Below are 19738 nucleotides of genomic sequence, written 5' to 3' on the forward strand. Positions count from 1 at the left end.
AAAAGACATTACTGAATACTTTCATTTGAACGCTCAAAGCGGGGTCTCACCAGAAACCGTGTGGGCTGCTCATAAGGCTGTCATGCGGGGTAAGCTTATCCAGCTGGCGGCGAAACTTAAGCGGGAAAATCAAATTGATATAGCTAAACTGGAGAAGGAATTCCGGGAAGTGTCTAGGGCACATAAGAAAAAACCAACTCGCGACAGTGTTTGGAAGCGGGTCGTCTGGCCCTGAACATGGCTCTTACCACGCGGGCAGAGAAAAGTTCTCTGCACAGTTCTATTACCAAACCGACAAAATAGGACCCCGGCTAGCTGCTAAACTTTCCCCCAGGCCCAGATCCTATGCTTTTCCCAAAATTAAGACTTCGGATGGATCCATGACTCCATGGATCCATGACTCAGAACCCACAAAAAATTATGACTGCTTTTTACAAATTCTACTCTCAGTTGTACACTCCTAGTGAGGGAGCGACCATCCAGGGCAGGACGGCCTTCCTGGATGGCCTGGCATTACCTAGTATTTCCGAGGCTCATATGAAATCCATGGAATCCCCCATCTCGGAGCTAGAAATCTTAGAGGTAATTAAGCATTTGAAAAAAGGTTCGGCCCCCGGGCCTGATGGCTTTTCCTCGGGTTATTATAAAGCGTTTGGTCCAGTGCTTGCCCCGCATTTGGCGCGTTTTTTTAATTCCCTTAGGCAGGGACAGCAATTAGAGGCTTCGGCCAATACCGCATACATTTCGGTTATCCCGAAGCCGGGCAAGGATACTTCTGACGTTAAAAATTATAGACCAATCTCACTGATTAATAACGATTTAAAAATTATGACGAAAATATTGGCCAATAGGTTGGCGGATTTTATAGGCCACTATATTCACAAAGATCAGGTGGGGTTCATGCCGGGGAGGCAGGGACCTGACCAGATCCGAAGGGCTGTGGACATCATTTCTCTTCTGGGGGCCCCCTGGGATGGAGGGAGACCCCAACAGGGTTTCCTCCTTTCCTTGGACCTCCAGAAGGCCTTTGACACGGTTGAATGACCGTATGTGTTTGATGTCTTGAGCAGGTGGGGTTTTGGCCCCTCTTTCCTAAACACCTTAAGAGCCCTCTACTCTTCTCCTATTGCGCACGTGAAACTGCAGGGCCACTATTCGGACGCGTTTCCGATACACAGGGGGACCAGACAGGGCTGTCCACTGTCCCCCCTCATTTTTGCGGTGGCCATCGAAACGCTGGCTATAGCAATCAGAAGCCATCTTGATATTAAAGGGATTTCGTGCGGGGGTAGAGAACACAAGTGCGCATTGTTCGCTGATGACCTTCTTCTTTTCCTCTCGAGACCGCTCATTACTAGTCCCAATCTTCTCCGACTGTTGGATGAGTTTGGGAAAATCTCAGGCCTCCAGGTAAATCTCTCTAAGTCAATAGCCTTGAACGTCAGTCTCCCGCAATCAATGTTGCAGACCCTCCGGGAAAATTTTCCGTTCTCCTGGACCACCACCTCTATCCCGTACCTGGGGGTCAATTTGACCGCCTCCATCTCCTCTTTGTACCAAGCCAACTACCCGCCTCTGTTCGCTAAATTGTCTACCGATATGGAACTTTGGGCCAGAGGGAACATTTCCTGGTTGGGAAGAGTTCATTCTGTTAAAATGAACCTTCTCCCCAGGATATTGTACCTTTGTAGATCACTCCCGATACAGGTAACTAAAGGGAAATTGCAGAGTCTTCAATCCAAGATGGTTCAGTTTATTTGGGGCACCAGAGGTCCCCGACTCCCGCGGAGGGTCCTCTTCAGAAGCCGCTTACAGGGGGGCCTAGGGGTCCCCCTGCTTTGGAGATACTACCAGGCAGCCCAACTGGCACAATTCTCGGTGGTATATGCTATGGGGGGCAGACCGGATTGGGTTGATATGGAACGACAATCGGTCCCTAATCACACCATAGATTACTTGGTTTGGGCTCCTCCAAGTAGGAGACCTCCTGTATTGGCACCTTCCCTCTCTCACTCATTAGCGCTGTGCGATAGACTATATACACATCCTACACTTATCTCGGCTCACAAACCCCTGACACATATTTTTAACAATCCGGACTTTGTTCCGGGACTAAACATAAGGGCTTTTCGATGGTGGACCAACAAGGGACTATTCAGGATAGGACACTTCCTCTCACCTCAGGGCCCCTTGTCAGTCGCACACTGTACGAGTAAGCTTGATATGCCTTCCTCAGAAAAATTTAGGTTGCACCAGATTAGACATTTCCTATCATCTATGGTCGCAGGTTCAGATGTTGAACCCCGGGCCACTTCATATGAATGCTGGTGTGCACAAGCTCAAGTCCAGAGGGGAGGTATTTCGTTGATTTACAGGGCTTTGATCGACTCACCTGACAAGCCCGGTTACGCCCTTTCCTGGGAAAGGGATCTGGAGCTATCGTGGGAACCGGACACCTGGAACTCCATTTTCCGGAGGGCTTTTAAAGGTATCTTGAATATATCTCTAGTTGAAGCTAATGTTAAGATTATTACGCGTTGGTACCTTGTTCCCACCCGTCTAGCCAGAATGTACCCAGGGACTGATCCTCTTTGCTTTCGCGAGTGCGGACATCAGGGTTCCTTGCTCCATATTTGGTGGGAATGCCCGCGTATCCGTAGTTTTTGGAATAAATTGTTTAGTCTGATCCGCAAAGTTACCGGGCTTCCGGCTCCCAGGACCCCGGAAGTAGCACTGCTTCTTGGCTCTGGTGTAAAAGGGCCCAGAACCAGTTTGAAGCTCATGCATTTCATGTTGTTGGGGGGGAAGTTTACCCTGGCTCGGGCTTGGAAGTCCCCCTCGGTCTCAATGGGGGCGACCAAACGCAAAATCTCTTGGATCATGACCCAAGAGAAGATGGTCAGCATCTTCCGTGACAAGCAAGCGGAATTTGAAGCAGTATGGGAACCCTGGCGTCTGTACATCTCACCTCCCTCCTCCTAATTGTCTGTGTTTTGTATTTTCTCCACCCGATCCCTTCTTGCATCCACTCCAGCATCTCCATCCTTTCTCCTATCCCCTTTCTCTTCTTGTGTTCTTTCCTTCTTTTCCTTTCCTTTTCTTCCTTTCGGATATTCCATACTTCCTCCTTTCTTGTGGCTTATAGGGTATCTACCTCTCTCAGGACCTATATCTTCAGAGGGTGATTATATGCAACCCCAGTTCATAAGATTCAGGGGGGGGGGGGTTCCCCTTCCTGGTTTACAGAGGGCATTTGTAACTTACATGGAGGTCCACGGTTATATTTTTCTGTGCTTTGCTTGCGGGCTGGGATTCTGTTCTGATCCTCAGACGTTTTAGTAATACTGTTTTAGTAACCATGCCTATCTCGTATTGCATTGTTGCCATTGTTATCATTACAAAGTCCCTTCCCGAGAGGGCTCTGTATATGACACATTGTATACCTTTCTTATGCAATATTTCCTGAGATTGTATGTTATTAATCTACATATGTCTTACAAAATAAAAACTTTTGCAAGTAAAAGTTGCCATACTCCCCGCTGCTACCACCAATTGTGGAAGAGAGTTCCTCATTCTCACCGCCCTTACAGTGAAGAACCCCTTATGCAGCTTAAGGTTGAACCGCCTCTCCTCTAATCAAATTGTGTGTCCACGTGTCCTTTTGCAATCCTTGAGACTAAATAGTTTTTTGATAGAAAAATAGCCTAGGCTATATACAGCGCTTGCCGCAGAAAAACAATTAACTTAATATATGTGAACAATGTTGAAAACTTATCTTTACAATATAAGTGAAAATACAAATCAATTAAAAACATGAAAATTAACCGGTTGCCGACCGCCGCACGACTATATACTGCGGTGGTCAGCCCCGGCCAGGCAGAGTGACGTATGGGTACATCACTCGCCTGTCACTGACTTGAGAGCCAATTGCGGGCGGGCGCGCGCCCACTGCGGCTCATTCACTGACAAGTCCGTGCGTGTGATCGGCGGACCCGATGTCCGCCGGTCACACTACGATCGCTCCGGTGAACGGAGAAAGGCGGATCGGCTTATGTAAACAAGCCGCCCGTCATTCTCCCTGGTGTAAAAATGAAGATCAGACGGTTCTACTATGTAGGACCCTTGATCTTTGTTTTTACACCAATAGCCATGTCCCTATACAGTTAGAATCACGCCCCTAGGACACACTTAACCCCTCCCTCTCCAATACAGTTAACCCCTTCCCTGCCAGTGTCATTTTTGCCGTAACAGTGCATATGTATAGCACTGATTACTGCAGTAATGTCACTGGTAACCCCAAAAGTGTCAAAAATGTCAGTCAAGGGTCCGATCTGTCCGCCGCAATGTCGCAGTACCGAAAAAAAAACGCAGATCGCCGCCATTACACGTTAAAAAAAACCACCAAAAATGACAAAAATCTTTCCCTTTGTTAGTAAACGCGATAACTTTTGCGCAAACCAATCAAAATACGCTTTTTGCAATTTTTTTTTACCAAACATATGTAGCATAAAACAAATTGGCCGAAAATGTTAAAAAATTTTGATTTTTACATTTTTTTTGGGGATTTCATATAAAAAAATGTGAAAAATATTGTTATTTTTGCAAAATTGACGCTCTTTTTTTGTTTATAGCGCATGATCAAAAAATCGCACAGGTGATCAAATACCACCAAAAGAAAGCTCTGTTTTTGGGAAAAAAAGGACGTCAAATTTGTTTAGGTATAGCGTCGCACGACCGCGCAATTGTCCGTTAAAGTCACGCAGTAAAAAATCGCAAAAAAACCCTGGTCTTTTAGCAGCCAAATCCTCCGGGGCTTAAGTGGTTAATAAAAAGTTCCAAGAAATTGATAAATAGATAAATAAGTATTTTCCAGTGGTGATCAATATATGTGAATAAAATAAATGTAAAATTCAATAAATAAAGTCTTTTCAAGTGGTGATCAGGTGCAAAGTGCTTCGTGCTCAATAAATAAAAGTTTGTGACTTTCGTGACGTGGAATCCTCTTTTCCCGTGGCTTGTGGTAGAAATAAATAACTTAACAGAATTGTTGGGTCCTATGTGCTGTATAGCACTAGGACCCACAGCGCTTGGAGGCCGTTCAGGCCGGATTAGGGATCCCCTTTGTGGATGATCCTGGTGGGATACAGGTTAGGTTCCTCCTTACCCGATCTCGATCCTCAGGATATGGGGTTAAAAGAAAGGCTCCAGATAGTGTATTATCGTTTTAAAAGTTTATTCATCAAATATTCATAAAAAATTGGAGCGAAGAAAGACTCAAACTCCAAGTTTGCAGGCAAAGAAACTGCTTACAAACACCTCCTAGCACCTTTTTCTATCTAAATAGTTTTTTAACTATGCTGGGATCGCCATTGAGGTATTTGTAAATCGCTATCATGTCCCCTCTCAGGCGTCTCCTCTCCAAGTGGAATAAATTAAGCACTTGTAATCGCTCCTCGTAATTAAGGTCCTCCAATCCCCTAATTAGTTTAGTTGCCCTTCTTTGGACTCTCTCCAATTCCAGAACATCCCTTCTGAGGATTGGCGACCAGAACTGGACAGAATACTCCTGGTGTGGCCAGACAAGGGTTTTATAAAGTGGTGGGATTATAGCTCTATCTCTGGAATATATCCCCTTCCTTATGCATGCTAATATTCTGCCGGCTTTGACAGCTGCAGCATGACATTGCATGCTATTACTTAGTCTATTTTCTACTAGAACCTCCAGATCCTTCTCCATCCTGGTTTCCCCCAGAGGTTCCCCCCCTAGAGCATAATTTGCGTTTATGTTTTTTGCCCCCAAGTGTAATACCTTACATTTCTCTACATTAAACCTCAATTGCCATGTAGTTGCCCACTCTGTTCTTTTGTTCAGGTCATTCTGTAAGATTTCTATATCTTCATGAGAAGTTTTTGCCCTGCATATTTTTGTGTCATCCGTCAACTCTGGACCAGAAGATGTTCCCTCTTAATAACCAGGCCATTTTTTTGCGATTTGGCACTGAAATATTTTAACGGACAATTGTGCGGTCATGCGATGATGTACCCAAATAAATTTGATGTCCTTTTTTCCCCACAAATAGAGCTTTCTTTTGGTGGTATTTGATCACCTCTTCAATTTTATTTTTTGCGCTATAAACAAAAAAAGAGTGACAGTTCTGAAAAAAAAAAAAAAAAAAACAATATTTATAATTTTCTGCTATATAACATTCCCCCCCCCCCCCAAAAAAAAAAGAAAATATGAAAATCTAATTTTTTTCATCATTTTAAGCCAATTTGTATTCTGCTAAATATTTTTGGTAAAAAAAAAAAAATCTCAATAAGCTTTTTTTTTGTCTACAAACTAGGGGAAAGATTTCTGTCATTTTTATTTATTTATCTTTTTACTAGTAATGGCGGCAATAAGCGATTTTTAGCGGGACTGCGATATTGCGGTGGACAGATTGGACCCCTAGCTGACATTTTTTACACTTTTGGGGGGACCAGTGACATTACTACAGTAATCAGTGCTAAAAATATGCACTGTTACTGTACTAATGACACTGGCAGGGATAGAGTTAACCCAGGGGTGATCAAAGGGTTAAATGTGAACCTAGGGGGTGTTTTCTGACTGTGGGGGGATGGGCTTATGGAATAAACACCTGTGACCTGTGTTCCTAAATAGGAGGATCACAGGAGCTTTGTGTTGATAGCTGAGAGAACAGCGGTCTGTTGTGTTTACAACATTCTCTCTTCACGGGGGGAGCGATCACGGGAGCGATTGGCTTCCCTGCTAGCAAATGGGCGCGTTCACCCCCAGGATCGCTCCCGCGAACCGCTGTACAGGTACAGCGATTTGCGGGAACCTGCCGACCTACCGCATTATAACTGCGGCGGCTGGTCAGCAATTGGTTAAAAACTGTGTTTCAATCACATATGAAACTGATGATCATTAGCACCTGCTTGGTATAATTGGTTAATCATACACCTGATTAATCCAAGAGAGAGGGTGCAGGAAGCAGTCAGCCATGTCGTCACCGTGCACGGTCTGCACTGCAAGTGGCCGTGCTCCCATGATTTTGATGCTTAGATTGAACCCATGGATGTAAGTGCAATCTTTTCTAATAAAAATTTGTGTGGTAGATAATGTACTATTAGTCCTTCTTTCCTCCCTATCCACGAGCTGAGAGCCATCCATTGATTGAGCTTGCTTTGGTGAGGTACAGCCATAAGTGGTCCGTTTGCTGGTATGCATCGGGAGTTGCCTATAAATTGATGTTGATTGCACCTGCTATTTGACTGCTAGTATTTGGTAAGCGGCCATTACTTCTTAATCAGTACGGAGGTGGTTCTCAGAGCACTTGGAGGAGTTTTTTGAACAGCACACTTGGAGTTCTTCACATGTTTGGGACTGTTTTTTCATTTCACTATTTACACATGGGACTCCTTCTAAACAATGGTCATATGAAATTGCTTCACTTTTATGCTTTATGCACGGTTACACAGTATCACTTTACGTTATTGTTTCAAATTATTTATGTTTTTTTCATACATTAACTGCAGATATTTATCTCACACTTTTAATTTCAAGATAGCGTACTAGTAACGGGAGGAAAATACAGCCAATAGCGATCGGTTCTAGTAATTGCCATCATCTCCAATCCTTCTCTTTGCTGCCCGGGACGCCCCAATCCTTTCCCTTCCCCCCATGCTGTGGGCCCCCCTCACCTCCCTGCCAGCTGCTGTGATGTGTCAGGTTGGAGGGGGGTGGCCCCTTCCTTTTCTAAATGAACAGTGAGTGATCGCTACTGATCACTCACTCTGTTAATTATTAACTGAAGCATAGTAAACTATGTTTTCCATGGTTCAGTTTGTGAATTAATGGGAAGCCACTCAGCACAGAGCACTTCCCATTCATTCATTCGTTGTCCAATGCATCTGAGGCTGCAGAGAAAGGAATTAAAGAATCTTTGTTCTCAACTCCTTTCTCTGTCTCAAAAGTGAGGCATCAGGGGTCTGTTTAGACCCCTGATATTTCACCAAAGACCACCTACGGGCTCCTAAAGAAATATAAAAAAACAACTGACACTTCCGGTTCCGGCGCCTCATGTGAGAAGACGCTCGGAACAGCGATCGGCATACCAAACCGCTCCACAGCCCATCCACGCCATCCGACCCGCCGGTGACCCGCCGCATCTACTCGGGACAAGGTACAGATGGAGAAGTACCTCCTCCCCGGCCATTTACAGCCCCCGAATCCCCGGGGAAACCCCGAGCAGCAGGCCTCCACTGAAGCCAATATGGCGGACGCCTCACAGCCTCCTCACGCTCCCGCCCAAGACACCCAGCCCCCGGTCTTCCCCGAGGCTCACATTGCCAGCCTAGCCCAGGCTGTGGCAACACTCCTGTCTCCTACCATCACAGAGGCAGTGGATAGAGCCATCTCACAGGGGATCACACAGCTTAGGAAGGAGCTGGGGGATCACGCTGGCAGGCTGCAAGAGTTAGAGCATCGGGTCTCTGACCTGGAAGACGAGGTGCAAAACTCCTTTGGGACTGATCAACAGGCTAGGCAGACTCAAACCTACATATTAGAAAAACTGGATGATCTAGAAAACCGCTCTAGAAGAAATAACCTTAGGGTTATAGGTCTACCAGAATCATTTAACTCGGATTCCCTTCATGACATATGTGTGACCAGAATACCGGCTGCACTGGGGATTGCCTCCCCCTGCACCGTCGAGAGAGCTCATCGACTGGGGGCCCCCTCAAATGACCGCCGCACGCCCCGCCCGGTCATTGTTAAATACCTTAACTATATGGACAGGGTGAATATACTTAAGTCTTTCAGGAATTCCAAGTCCTTGCAGCTCTCCCCCTCCTGTCCCCCCGGATGCTTGATCCCACCACCTTTAGTACCCTCAGGCCCCTAATGTTTCTTGAGCTAAGTTCTGCGGCTTATAGCTCCCTTGCCCTTTTTTTCCACTTGTGTCTACTGATCAGCCAGACATATCCACAATGGTTCCCTCCATGACTATTAAGGTAGTCAGCTGGAATGTTAAGGGTCTACACTCCCCTCACAAACGGATGTCCGTTCTCAGGCATCTGCGTCGCCTGAGAGCGGACATTGCGATCCTTCAAGAGACTCATTTACCAGACACTGACCTCCCACGCCTGCGCAAACTGTGGGTGGGCCAGGTCTATGGCTCTCCTGCGGTTCAGGGTAAAGCGGGAGTGGCGGTCCTCATCCACAAAAATTTATCCTGCAAACTAATTGGCTCCCACTCCGATGATCTCGGAAGAGTTTTTATACTGCATTTATCTATCCTGAATAAGGAACTGGCTCTTGCGGGCATTTATGCCCCCAATGCCCCCCCAAAACCCTTTCTCCAATCCCTCACCTCCCAACTGGCTCCATTCAACCCACCTCCCCCTGTTGGTAGCGGGGGATTTCAATTCCACCATGTCAACAGAGGAAGACAGATCGGGGACTGGAAAGAGCGGATCACCTCCAGTTGCACAGACACTTACCCCTCTACATGTATTTGCTGACGGTCTCCGGCTTACGGACACCTGCCGACTAGCTCATCCAACCGCACGAGAATACACTTTCTTCTCCCATCCCCACAATTCCCTCTCCAGAATCGACTATCTTTTTGCGAATGACTCTCTACTCCCCAACACCTCTCACCCACACATCCACGACATTGAAGTATCGGACCATGCTCCGGTATCAATCAACCTTTTTCATTTAGCGCCCCAAGGCTCTAAACCCCCATGGCGATTCCCATCATACCTAGCAAAAGACCCTGCCCTAAGCACTACTCTACACCGGGTATGGACTGATTTCCTAGCTTCAAATTCTTCCCCAGACTGCTCCCCCCAACCTCCTCTGGGAAACGGGCAAGGCGGTACTGAGGGGTCACATCATCTCCTATGCCTCGGCCCACAAGAAAAAGATTACAGCGGCTTACGCCAAGGCTAGCAACTCCCTCAGAGAGGCACAACGACTTCTAAATGCGACTAACACTCCAGCTTCCAGAGACGTCTGGAGGAGGGAGAAGTCTGACTTTGATACGTGGGCCGCGGCACAGGAGACACTACATGCCAACGTTCAAGATTGGCGATTCCACAAATTTGGTAACAAACCAGGCAAACTCCTTGCCTCCTTATGCAAACCCCCGTATACCCCCACTCATGTCCCTGCCCTAGTGACGGCCCAGGGGACAAGAGTTGAAGCCCCACAGGACATTGTAAATACTTTCCAACAATTTTATGAGACATTATATGGTCAGGAGGAGATAGATGACACTGTCGCTAACTCCTTATTAAGCACTCTTCCCCTACCCACCGTTACCCACGACCAACTACAACAGCTTAATGCACCGATCACACTCACTGAAGTCAAAGATACCATCAAATCCATGGCCTCTGCCAAAGCCCCAGGCCCGGACGGGTACACGCCGGAATTCTATGCGCTAACCGTTGACTCTGTAGCCCCTACCCTGCTGGAAGTTTACAACCACATCGGGGGGCTGGTTACCTACCCACTGGTTACCAGGCGATCATAAAACTTATTTATAAACAGGGGAAAGAACCTACCAACCCGGGTTCATATCGCCCGATTTCCTTACTAAACCTTGATGCTAAAATCTTATCCAAAATTGTAGCTAACCGCCTTGCATCTATCTTACCTACCATGCTCCACCCGGCCCAAGCCGGATTCACTCAGGGAAGATCCGCAACCTCTAATATACGGAAAGTCATAGCAGCACTAGAATATGCTAACTCCAATCCAGCCACGGAGACTGCCATTGTCACATTAGACGCTGAAAAAGTGTTCGACAATGTCAGTTTCCGATGGCTGGACATGGTCCTTGCTAAATTGGGCTTCTCTGGTGTCTTTGTCCATTTGATCCGTACAATGTACCAGGCTCCTACGGCGAATCTCATAGTTTCTGGCCACTCCTCAAAAGTCTTCCGTCTTTACAAAGGCACGAGACAAGGCTGCCCCCTATCCCCACTTCTCTTTAACATTGCCATGGAACCTTTATCTAGGACGCTAGCAACCCATCCCCGCCTCCACGGGATACCCATTGGCAACTTGGACATCCGCTCCGCACTTTTCGCGGATGATGTCCTCATTTTTACCTCTAACCCGACCTCTGATCTCCCAACCATAAAAACCATTTTTGAACAATTTAGGCGATGCTCGGGGTTGCGCATAAATTTTTCTAAAAGTGAGGTACTACCTCTGTATTCTCCCCATAGCCCGCCGTGGGCCTCCCTCACTGACCTGAAGATTGTTAACTCACACATAACATACCTGGGCATAAAGATAGGTAAACACCCGTCCTTACTGTACACTCTAAATTTCTCCCCCACAATAGACAAATTGATCTCACAACTCCAGACTTGGCAATCCCTTCCCCTCTCTTTCAAGGGTAGATGTCATCTCTTCAAAATGACCAGCTTCCCAAAGCTCTTATATCCCTTGCAAACTATCCCCCTCCTACTAAAACATAAGGATGTAAACAGGCTTAATAAAGCAATTTCTGCCTTTGTCTGGCAGGGTCGACGCCCCCGTGTCTCCCTAAAAAAATTATACCTGCCGAAAAGAGATGGTGGAGTCGGCCTTCCAGACATAAGCTTATACAACATGTCATGTATTCTGAGAGGGGGCCTAGACTGGATAAGGCGGCAATCTAGGTACACCAATTATGAACTTGAGATGCAAATGGTTGCCCCTTATGACCTTGCGGCCGTGCTACACTGTGGGAACAGGGACCTTCCACCCGATATCAGGAACAATATCTTGATCAGGGACACTATCGCCTCCTGGAAGGCAGTCAGAAAAAAATTGGGGGTTCCCCAACGAGTTTCCAGATTCTTACCCATTCTGGGTCACCCCCTGTTTCCCCAGAGTCAGCACACCCGTATCTTTGCCTCATGGGCGCAAAAGGGTCTCACCACTTTTTACCAGTTATTCAACCCGCTAACTGGGAAACCAGCTAGTCTATCCTCACTGAATGCTTCTTTCGGGGTACCCGATTCTCAACAATTGTATGTTCAACAGTGCTTGGGGTTTTTCCGGTCCTTACATATGGACTCCTCCTCTCGCTTCAAACACTCCGCAATGGACTTATGGCTTTCGACTGACCAGCACAAAATCTCCCATATCTATTCATCCCTGAGTCGCACTCTTAACGAGCCCACTACTGCCCAAGTGGCTCGCAATTGGAATACCGTCCTCTCCTCCACGACGGCTCACTTTCGGGCTCTACAGGGTTATAATGACACTTGCCGCTTCGTTCATAACGAATTCTGGAGGGAGCAACAGTTCAAAATACTCCACGGAGCTTACCTTCCCTGCTTGAAATGGTCCTCCAACCCTGACCAATTATTATGCTTACTTTGTCATCACAAATACCCCTCCCTACTTTATAAACTATGGTCATGCCCACGGATCTCGAACTTCTGGGACAGACTCCTCCGGTTCATTCTACAGCTCATTGGACTTACAATACCTAAAGATGTCTACATCCTACTTTTTGGGGACATACGCCCATTCATGTCTCAATTGCCAAGACCCCAAAAACAAATCTTACTACATCATAGATCTTGGCTAATGAACTGCCTAATGATTGCCAGGAGAGCCATACTAAAACATTGGATCGCCAACTCTCCGCCTACCTTATCCGATGTTAACTCTGAACTCCAGCTTCTATGCCGCAGAGATTGGATGGACCTACATCAAAACAAACTATCACGTCCGGACTTGTTTCTCAAAAAATGGCGCGTTTTCATTGATGCCTCCATCTCTTACCATCAACATTGTGACAGCCTGACCTTTAACACCACTCGTGCCTTTATAGCCTGAGAAACCCCAACCACTACTCTGATATAATAGCTATTCATAACCGTTTTGGGGTCTCTCACGTATGATATCATTTTGATGTATTAGTCTATTTAGACCTGCTAATACTTCCCCCCCCCCCCTTCTGGACTGATCGATTTATGCTTTTCCTATCCGTGACCACTGCTATGACAGGGCCCTGCTCTCCTTACCCTTCCTTCAAGCATCCTGGACCCATTCTCTAACCAACTTACTACCCCTTTCTTCTCCTCTCGCCCTCCCTTTTATTCCCTCCCCCTCCCCCCCAGTAACCTCTTCCCATCCCCTTTTATCTTAAAGGTTAATCTGTTTATTTCTTGTATACGTTTTTGAAACGTAATGTAGCTTGGATGTACTTTTCTTGGTGTATCTCAGGAAGTTACCATGTACTGAATATTGCTTATTGTTATAGCCTCTGTTCCGTACAATAGTATCACACTCTGTATTGCTATCCGAACTACAATAAAAAGTAATTAAAAAAAAAAAAAAACAACTGACACCATCCTCTGCCCCACTGACAAAGTCCACTGCCCTACTGACACCATCCACTGCTCTAATGGCTGACACAATTCACTGCCCTACTGACACTTTCCACTGGTCTACTGACACCGTCCACTGCCTCCCGCCTACCTCCTGATACCAGCCTCTCCCCTACTGACATGGTCCACAGCCCTACTGACACCAACCTCTGCCCTACTGACACGGTCCAATGCTCTACTGACACAGTCCACTGCTCTACTGTTACCACCCACTGCCCTACTGATGCCAACCTTTCCCCTACTGACACCAATCTCTGCCCTATTGAAATTGTCTACAAGTCATCCACTGCCCTACTTACACTGTCCACACACACATTGTACTGCTCTACTGAGCGACACTGTCCACTCAGAAGGAAGGCCAAGTTCATATTTTTGCAACAACATTTGTTTTAGTAATCTTAGCATATTTTATGGATACAAGAATGCTTTTGTTTTATAATACCATGCCCCTTTAAGCCCCTCCAACTGTTAATGAAATTTGGCCACACCCACTGTTCACTGTGGCACGCTATTTGCGCTACATTGCTGCTCTCCTCGGGCCCCAAATGTGTCCCAAGTTTTTTACAATCCTATAGTGTATACACAAAAAATAAAAAAAATACTGTGTGCCACTAAAGTGTTTGGGATTGGCTTGAAGAGAAGGTAGCAACCTTAGCCGCCCTGCCAAGTGAAAGCAGCAGGCCAGCGTTTTATGTGGAGATTTCAAGCCTCGCCCCAACAGCGGATTGGGAGGGGCACTGCTGGGAAGGAGGAAGAGCACACAGAAGCAGGCCTTAATAAAGACCCTCTTCTTGGCTAACTTCTTCTTTCCTAGTGACGCCCCTCCTAATCTGCTACAGTAGCGAGGCTTAAAAACACATTTACCAAAACTTTGAAATTACTAATATATATGTTATTATTATCATCCTTTGGCTTCGCTTTGTGTATATTACCCTTCCTTCTCTGGGCAGAGGGCTGGGAGTGTGTAAATGGAGAACTTTTCTCTGGGGTAAGAGGCGCCAAACTGAGTCTTTGTTCCTGGCAAAAGAATGTCTAGCTTCACCACTGAGCATATTAGGTAATGATTTCCTTCTTTTACCATATTTGTTTCCATAATTTTGTTCAACCCCTGTATATTAGTTTTATTACATGAATCAAGTCATAGTACACTTATCTTGATGAGGTTACGATAAAGTGACACAAAATGTGTTAACGGTGTTCTATTGAGACAGCCATTAAAAATATATGTCAGAGATGTGATGTCTTCTCAATTTGTTCACCTATGCAGGGAACTCTGTGTCCTTTCTGTTTTGGGGATAGCCACTTGTCTATTTCAGCTTCTTTTGTTATCAAACTATCTACAGTATTCAATGAGTTGAAGTTCATGGAACAGTTTGGTGGATAATAGGAATAGCCATAAAAGCTATACCACATAATCATATTAAGTTAGAAGTCATCCTACTGATTACTATTTGAGTGAGCAAATTTGATCCGTTTTTAGAGAGCACAATAACATTATAAAACTTATTTGGTGTATAGATTATACTGAGCTCTCAGAAACACACTTTTTGTTAATCAGATTGGAGTATCCTAAATTGATATGCATAGCTCCCATCGGCCCCTTATGGAATCAATTTCCACTTTCCTCGTCAATTGTCCCTCTATTTGGTCTGTAGTATTGCTCTTTAAATAAAATATACTAGTTAACTACAAAAAAGTGTTATACTACACTAAATAATTATCCAACCTATATATTATTGCGTTGGCTATTTTGAAAAGCCAGTATATAGTAGAAGTAGTGATCAAATAAAAGCCATTGAGGATTTATCTAATCATCTCAACTGGCATATTTTTCATGGTCCTGTAAAAAGTACATGTTATTTGCCTACTGAATTTCTGCTAAAAGGTGCTCCTCTTTTTCATCTCAGAAAGTTGAGAGGTACTGTATGTACGGTATATGGCACAGTTTAGGAGATATCTCGATAAGCTCTCCCTGATCAACCATGAAATAGGAAAGCTCCAAATCCTTTTAAAGCTGAGGCTATGCTTGATGCCTGAGATTTCATTGCATCAAGATATTCAGAAAATCATCTTTCACAGTTGTACTAAGTAACATTACAGGATTGTTGATTTACAGTTTTTATTCAGCTTAAGAACAATCGTTTTTTATTGCTAGTTGGGGATTGCCATCTTTGGCTTCCCTTCCATAGTGAATTACAATTGTAAGATGGAGGTAAGGGTCAAACGACAGGAGATGGCTGTAGTAAAGTGGCTTAACTTTGTAAACAGGCCAGACTGCTGGTTCTGCCATCCCATGTTTTGCTGGCAATTATCTTACTGTATATGAAAAAATGCTGCCAGTAGTTCAATCTATCACTGTACATGGGTGGATTGACTAAAAAACAGTTATTAAGTGTATTAGCTTGGCATTCTGCACACATTCCTCACTTAGCACATAACCAGGAGCTTCAAATTTCCACTCTACGGTAATGTACAATATTTATGAAGTGCTGCTCCAAAATAAGATGCAAAAACATGACAAATCCTTAAATTTACAATGCATTTTTTATCAATATACCAAACCACAATACCTAAATCACAACCTGTGCATCACATATTACAAAAATGTACAAAATATCTATAATAAATGTTATTTTGCATCAAACATCTATTGAAAAAAAGTTCACTTACATTAATCCTATAGTACAATCCTCTTCACAACTCCAGTGTTGGAAATTTCAAAATACTGTATATGCTCTGTGGCAGCCTTCCTCCAGAGGTTGCTAAGGGTTCCTTGAGCAATGAGGAATGTTTTCCTTTCACATAAGAACACACTTACACCAATGATCGTTTTAGCTATCCATAAGAGGGGCATTCTTCCCACTGTTTCCCAATGTAATGGGGTCATCCCTCCACTGACCATCAGAGAAGAATACATCCCACTGACCATCAAAGTAAGGAGCAGTCTTCCCATTGACCACCAATGCAAGAAGAATTTTCTCACTGACCAGCAATGTAATGGGGTCCCTTCTACAGCTTACCACCAGTGCATGGGGTCTTTTCACCCACTAACTACCAATCTAAGAAACCCCAAAGAAAGGGAGCATTTCGCTGAACAGTGGTGTAAGGGGTCACCATTACAATGACTGACCTGTCTTCTCTGACCACCAAGTGAGTGAACGCTAACATTTTTTTCATTATTATTATTGAAAATAATTTAGCACTGGGTGCTAATTATGCTATGTATGCCAAATTCCTTATTTTATTAATTCTTAGATCCTAACATACTGTTCGTGCTAATGTACCGTGAACTTTATAGTAAATATTAGAAGTGGTTTGTCAAGACCTAAAATTATTTCAAGGGTTCCATAATGTTAAAAAAGTTTGAGAATGATTACTCTATGCAAATGTTAAATACAATGCCAAAGTCTGAAGCCTTTCACTGTTCGTTGGACTGTAACATACCCTTAATAGTGACAGAAGATCGCATGTATTCAGTGTCAGCTAACATAGTACTCATCAGTTACTCTTCCTTTTTATTCCAATGCTCCACCTAATCAATACATAAAAAATTGCCAACCATAGCCTAATTCTATAAAAGCATGCCTTTATGAAAACTTTAAAACACAATTTACTCAAATCTGTGTGTAGAAGGGTGTTATAGAGGAAAGAAGGGTCAGATATGGCACTTTTTCCTGCAGCCGCCTTACCCAGGTGTGCCATCAAGTGACACTTGGCGGGAATATGTCCAGGAGATCACTTGGTGTACAGAGGACAGAGCAGTACCATGACTGCTGCTGTGCTCTGGAACTAAGGGAAACCTTCAGAGGACTGCCAGTGCCTATTATAGACTGAAGATTTCCTTTGATATTTGAGGGCCATTTTACATGTTTTTCTACTACTTTTGTGGGGAAGGAGTATTTGGCCTGTACAAAGGGCATTGTGATGGATGTGTAAAGTTCCTGGGTCTCCCATTAGTTGAAGTGGACTGACTGCTCAGAGCTCCAGAGTCCTGCTGGCCTGGTGGAGTATTGGCTTCTTGTACAGTGTTTTGGAGCTACTGCAAATAGAAAAAACGTACGAGTCAACGAGTTCTCCTTTTGATCTTGAACAGTGTAATAGTGAGTTGTAGCTATGGCCTGGGTTACCATCCTTTCCATATATGTAAACTTTCTGGAAGGCTCTTGCAGGTGTCTCACATTTGGTGTAGGTTGTCCTACATATGCATAAAATATAAAAATTCATAGACACATCTGGAAACTATATTCAGTTCTTTAAGAGGATAAGGTAAGTAAGAAGGAGCATCTTGTAATAAAACAACATTGTGCTCCCACATGCAGAAGAAAGTCTTTTAGCATGTACACTGTGCATGTTTCCAATGGCTTGGCAAAGAAGCAGAACCATTGTCCCCAATGGTATTGTTCTGGATATAGAATTTCTCTTTATGTCGATGTGGACTGACCGAGTCAACTGTTACCGTTTTGCCCAGATCAAGTGGGTCTCGTCCCCCCATCCTTGTTGGATTGGAGAATGGATGCAATTTTTACCCTGAAGTGGCCAGGGTTGAGATGTCCTACAAGAAAGTTTCAAATGAGTTTCCTGGAGTCTGGCTACTGCTGTCCTGTGAAGAAGAAATGGGTTTTGTCTGAGCAGACACCTTATCCTCACTAGTACAATAATGCTGTTTATTATTTGTGTTGAAAGTGGATTATGTTTTGCTTTTTTTTGTGTATTTTATTATGTCTTATGTTACTTTATTAGATCTTTTGTTCTTGATAACAGATGATCAATTAGTATGTAGGCATGACCAAAGGGCATGCTATGATTGGCAAGGACCAAAATGTAGCAGGGTGTTACCAAAGAAGGGAATGGGCTAGCTGAGGCACTCTTCACTGCAGCCTGCCTCCCTGAGGTGTGCTGCTGAATTAAATCGGGCAGAACCATGTTCCGGGTATTGCTCAGTATACAGAAGACAGATCAGTCAAATGACCACTGCTGTGTTATGGGCGCTAGAATGAACGCTACAGAGGACAGTCTTGTCCTTTGCGGTAGGCATCAAGTGACCATCTTGGGGAAGAGTTTACCTATTAAAGATACCAGATTCCCACAAGATTTGGTGGACATTTGGCACAGACATGATATATAAAAATCACATCCTACATTACAAGTGGTGTCCTTCATGGGAGAGAGAGGGCAGAAGCAAGCATGTGAAGGCCACAAAAAAGTGCATGTGGCCTCCTCTTATAGGGAGTGGATCTGCTCCCTGACTAAGCACAAATCCTCAGTTGGAATCGAGAGAAACCCATAGTGGAATGGGACATAGACTGTTATGCAATGAGTACCCTGTCAAGCATCTGTGGTAGCGAGCCCTTGTAGATCGCCAACTCAGGGTTCCCCAGGGCGCGGAGTCTAAGCCAAAGCCTGCTTCTTCACCAGAGTCCCTAATGGCGGGGATGGACTTGAGCAAGCTGGAACTAGGTCACAGTCCCCAGGTATGCCTAGCTGAGGATGCGGAGACCACTTTCCTGTGCAGAGTGCAAGCAGCAGACAATAGGAAATCCAGTAGATAACAAGCACAGATGGTAAACGAAGCCGGGGTTGGTACACGGGTAGTCAGGCACAGTATGAACAAGTGACAAGCAAACAGGAGCTCAGAGAACTGTGAAGTTGCTCAGCCACAGAATAGAAGACGATGCCCATAGGTGAGCACAGCCAAATCACACATGTGAAAGGAGTCAGGTAAGGGAGCACTGCAGCAATGAGGTAAGAATACACAAGCAGAAAACTGCAGGCTAACTTGTGACACACCCATTCTGGGAAGGACTTTACCCTTAGTGTCGCAGAGCCTTTAGGGGAGAACATCTGAATCTTTGGGAGCATCTAAGAACTAGAATGTATGAAATATCTGTAATCTGTACAAAAAGATTGTTTGCTGACATTATACTGTATGATAAAGAAACACTATTAAAATGCAATCTAATCCAACTGGAAGTTCTGTGTCTGTAATGTTCTGTGTTGAGGAATGAGTCAAGCTGCTAATGGGCTCTGCATGGAAGAGGTAGTAGAGGGCACTGTGATGGAGCAAAGGACTTGGGTCTCCAATTTTTTGAAGCAGACCAACTGCTTGGAACTGCAGAATCCCACTGGCCTGTTGGAGCATTAGCCCTTTGCACTGTGCCTGGAACTACTGACCATACTATATCTGAACCTTCTGGAAGGCATGATTCTGAGGCTTAAACAAACCTGCTGGAACTGTTGATTGCAATTCTGATGTATCCCAGGTATAAGGGGCAGTCTGGACTTAACAATCTTTTGTTCGCCATAGCCCTACACATGTACAAAACAAACT

The sequence above is a fragment of the Pelophylax lessonae genome (genome assembly GCF_965119305.1).
Source record: "Pelophylax lessonae genome assembly, chromosome: 4".
Lineage (NCBI taxonomy): Eukaryota > Metazoa > Chordata > Amphibia > Anura > Ranidae > Pelophylax > Pelophylax lessonae.